The 4,912-nt window shown below is 43.5% G+C and overlaps 1 pseudogene; it reads right to left on the bottom strand.

Moving 5' to 3' along the window:
* Nucleotides 1-2,253: 2,253 nt before the first annotated feature.
* On the bottom strand, nucleotides 2,254-2,755 carry LOC103604989 (annotated as a pseudogene).
* Nucleotides 2,756-4,912: the final 2,157 nt, after the last annotated feature.

Raw genomic sequence — 4,912 nt, forward strand, 5'->3', positions numbered from 1 at the left:
ATTGGGGTAGGGTCCGAGATATTACGGGAGAATCTGTTTCTTGCCTCTTCGAGTTTCTGCTGGCTGCAGCTTTCCTTGACTGTGACCACAGCTCTCTGAACTCTGTGTTCACACTGCCATCTCCTCTGCTGCTGTGTGTTAAGTCTCAAGTCTTTTTCTTCTAAGGACACTTGTGATGGCATTTAGGGCCCACAAAAAATCCAGAACAATTCCACAATTTCAAAGCCTTAATTTATTTCTAAGGCCCTGTTCTTTTATAAGGTAAACTTTACAGGCTCAATAGAACAGAGCCCGATAATTTGGGGACTGGCCTCAGTGTTTTAGACCATCACAGGAGCAACTCTCACTGTATAACTCTCCCTTCCTCCCAAATTACTTCACCTCCCTAAGTGCATCCAGGGCCAATTACATCCAGGCTCCGAGGAGCACACACAGGAGGCTTTGCTTAGGGTTTGCTTAAAGACCTGCTGTGTCAATCACAATCAGGCACAAACGAGGAAACAGCCAAAGACAGTCCTTAGCCATCTGAGAGGAAGCTGTCTCTACACAGGAAAGGCATGGAATATTATTTTCTGGATGTCTAAATGTCTTCAGAAGCTTATGGTTCTCAGTCCTCATGGAAGGTACATATGGGCCTTGAGTAAACAGTATCCACATTCACCTCTCATATTACCCATCCCATTCACTTTTTAAAAAACTTTAATTTTATTATTAGCATACTCATTATTAGAAGTCATAATTTTTCTTTATGCCATTTACCCAACCTATCACTCCCCAAACCCCCTCCCTCTCTCCCCTCATGTCTAGTATCCTTAGCTCTGTTCTCTCCCTCTGAGAGTTCAACATATTGTTGTGGTTTTCTTTTCTTTCTTTCTTTCTTGCTTATTTCACTTAACATAATTATCTCCAGACTCATTTATGTTGCTGCAAATGGCAGAATTTCATTCTTTTTTATGGCTGAGTAGTATTCCATGGTGTATATGTACCACATTTTCCTTATCCAGTCATGTGTCATTGGACACCTATGTTGCTTCCACATCTTGACTTGTGAATAGAGATGAAATGAATATGGGAGTGCAGGCATCACTTGACATGATGATTTCCATTCCTTTGGATATATACAGTAGCCTTTCTACTCACTATGGACAATAGATTTGTGTGAAACGACTGAGGTGAGTCTGCTACTTTGACAGGCAACAAGCTCACAGTGATCTTGATGATGGTGCTGACTTCTGGACAGATTTTGAGTAGCAAGGTTTTCTATGTTAAAGAAAAATAATGTCACATGCACATTTAATTTTTTGATGAGTTTTTTATTTTATTGATCAGGAAAGGCTTTTTGTTTATTTATTTAAAAATATTTTTTATATATTTCTTGCAGGTTCCTGATGGTTCTGTGTACTTTATTACTTAGTTAAGTTTTCTCCCTATGATCCTGGACTTGCTGATAATATTGGGAGGTATATCTGAGTGCATTTTCACTCCATCCCCTAATGAAAAAATTCTGGAGTTGGGGAGATAATGATCACACTGGGAAGTCAGCTGTCAATTCTCCAACATCAGCATCATTTCTGGAAGCACATTTCTCAAAATCCCTTTCCCTTCTTTGGTTTCCTGTAGAGTTGCTCAAAGAGGTGCCCTCTGTGAGATTAGAAAATCAGAACAGAAGGACTCAATTCTTTCCATCAGCACCTGCTGCCAGACATGGCGACAGAGGTGAGGATTGGAGAATCACGCAGTGAGGTTCTGCAGGCAGCTGAGAGCATGAGCACCCCCATGCCTGGGCTAACAAGACAGGACAGAGGAGCCAATACCTTCAGTGGCAGGTGTGCTCTGGCTGCTGGGGGAGCACTAGAGTATGTCCTGTGTCTAGGATCAGCTTTCCTTACTGCCACACCTCATGCTCTGTAAGATTGTGGTGTAGACTCTAACTCCATGTATTAAAACAATTCTTGCTTGGAGTATCCAGAGTGACTTCTCTACTGCTGTTTGAATCCCAACTGATGCTGTAACTCAGACTTATCAGTGTGTAAACTCTGTCCTTACTGAAATCAAGAGAGACATTTTTAAGTGTGTGGTGTGGAGCAGAGGAAGAGGAAGAGAATTAGACTGCAGAAGAGCCTCCCTGGCCCCTTCTACCAAAGCCTAGAGGAGACTTTCAAAGTGTGCCTGCTTCTCAGAAATGCTCTCAGCAGATGAAGGAACCAGAAGAAGCAGATGGGGCAGCTTCACACGTCTGCTACCCTGTGGGGTTTATGTCATGACTTGTAACACTGTGGGAGGGGTACTATAATCCTGTAGACAGTAATAAGTTGCAATATCTTCAGGCTCCAGGATGCTGATGGTGAGAGTGTAGTCTGTCCCAGATCCACTGCCACTGAACCTCGAGGAGACTCCACTTTGCAAACTGGATGCATCATAGATCAGGAGCTTAGGAGCTTTCCCGGGTTTTTGCTAATACCAGCTTAATTCTTTACCAATACCCTGACTGGCCTGGCAAGTGATGGTGACTGAGTCTCCTACAGATGCAGACAGGGAGGATGGAGACTGTGTCATCTGGATGTCACATCTGACACCTGAGATTGGAAACAAAAACACATACTTCCACAGGATTAATCATGTTTTAAGAGAACTTCCAAGAAGAGCCAGGCACTACTGACCTCACTGGCTGAGTAAATTCCTAGTGTTCTCCCTCCTTACCTGGGAGCCAGACCAGCAGGAACCCCAGGAGCTGAGCAGGGGCTCTCATGTCCATGTTGTGTCCTGACTGGGACTGACTCCTGCACAGTGTGTGCCCAGGCTATGAATAAGTCTTTAGGGCAGTGGGTTGTGCTCTGGCAACATGCAAATCACAGGGGCTGGGGCAAGGCTGGGCACAGCTGCAGGGCTGGCTCATCTCAGTAACTCAGCACAGATGAGTGTCTGCAAGTGTCCCCGGTCTGACGAGGGCAGCTCAGATTGGCCTTCAGAGACGATGTTTCGATCTTCGGGGTCATATTATTACAAAAGATGTTTTTGAGATAATTAACAAAGCTTGAAATGGACCTGAGGACTTGATGGTAAAAAGTATTTCAGTGATTTGGAGTTTCTGTAGGATTTTTTTTTTGTGTGTGTGTGTGTGTGAATAGTACATAGTAAAGTCTTAGAGGGTGAGGCTCCCAATTCATCAACTTATTCTCAAATTTTTCCATTTGGAAAAAGATACTTTATGCTGTACTTAAAGCATTTCTGTGTTGTTTTATGTTTTTTAGATAAGAAAAAACATCTATTCAATCATTCTTGTATATATTTAAAAACATTTTATAATGGCCCTAAACCATTGTTACTAAATTTAGTCAAGTAATGTACTGCAGACACAAAGATGATATCATGTTTCCTCAATGTGTGTGTCACTCACAGATGTATCATTATTCAAGCGTATAAGTTTCTTTAATACCCAAGGCCTAAATGGACTGCTCTTAATTCTTATTTTGGGGTTTCTGATATTCTACCCTCTGTTCTGCCATTTGATATTATTCCCCATGATTCAATAGAATGTTGAGCTGAATAGTATTGTCAGATCTAATGGCTTCAGTAAAAATCACTGTTTCTGCTTCCAAATGTAATTGTCAGGATTAGGATAAACTTGAAACCCTGAAGCCTAGTCTTCCTAGGAACAATTATTTTCCAAGTAGGAAAACCAAGATTCCCTCACTGGGTATTGCTTTGAGGTGTTCTTCCTACTAGCATGGTCCTGAGGCTTGGGTGAAGCTGTCCTGAGCTTGGCTTTCTGAGTAGGTGATGGGGGAGGCCCTGGAGAAAAAGAGAGTTTATTAAATTTTCTCTCCTAAGTGAGGGTGGTTGCTGCTCAGTGCATGTCCCTTCTGTGCACCATAAATGCCACTTTTCTCTTTTACTCTTTAGCAGTGAGTGGGGACAATATTCTGACACAGAACAGGCTCCCTGTTTGCAGATCCAGGAGAGAGTCTGCATTTCCTGTCAATCCAGTGTCCATATACAAGAATTATCTTGGGTTCCAATAAAACATGGACATAATTGAACCCTTTACAGGCATGATTTTTTATCTTTCCTTGCACATTCCAAACTGGTTCAGCAGCAGGGGAAACGAAACTCACTAAATCATCAGTGTGAGAATACTGGAGCCAGGGACCCTGAAGAGTGTCACTGATGGGTGACTGCAGGTGGACAAGCCACTGCAGGGCAGCCTGAGCACAAACATCCTGTTCTGTGTCTCAGGGCCTGAATTTCAAGGGAACTCACTTGCAGCCAACTTGCGGGGATCTCATTCCAGAAAGATGCCTGCACATAGCAGCTCCAGATTGAAAGTTCACATCTTTCCTCTTAGTAGATGTAGGAGTCACTGCTGGTCCCCTCAGCCATTCCCCTTCACTGCACTTCAGCTGACTTCCAATGACATTATCTGTCCCTCACTGCTCTCTCTGAAGCTGAGGAAGGCAGCTCTGTCTGTGCACATGGCAGACCACAGGCCTGGAATGACCATCTTCTAGGACAGCCCTCAATCGTTGATGACAGCAGGGGTGTGTGCATACCCCAGCTCCCTCGACCTTCACAGGGAATACCCAGAGGCATTTGCCTGTGTTTGCACATGGACCTGAGCTCCAGTCCTCCTCAGGGCTGGCTGACTTGCCGATGTGTCTCTCTCTGTCCATCGTCTCTTCCTCATCTCTCTCGTCTTCTCTCCTAGTGATTCCAGCACCTTGTGAATCATTGTCATGGGATTCATTGTCAGTGGTGGACCCAACCTAAGGCAGTGGACACAGTTTCATTCTCAGAGGGTCTAAATTCTTGCCACTTCTTTTTGATGTGCAAGAAAATTCAGACAATGTAAGAAACACTGCCTTTTCTTTTTTCCATCTCTCTTTGATGATATATAAGCAGTAATTCCTTTCTT

Source organism: Galeopterus variegatus, unplaced genomic scaffold (genome assembly GCF_000696425.1).
Source record: "Galeopterus variegatus unplaced genomic scaffold, G_variegatus-3.0.2 Scaffold5526, whole genome shotgun sequence".
Lineage (NCBI taxonomy): Eukaryota > Metazoa > Chordata > Mammalia > Dermoptera > Cynocephalidae > Galeopterus > Galeopterus variegatus.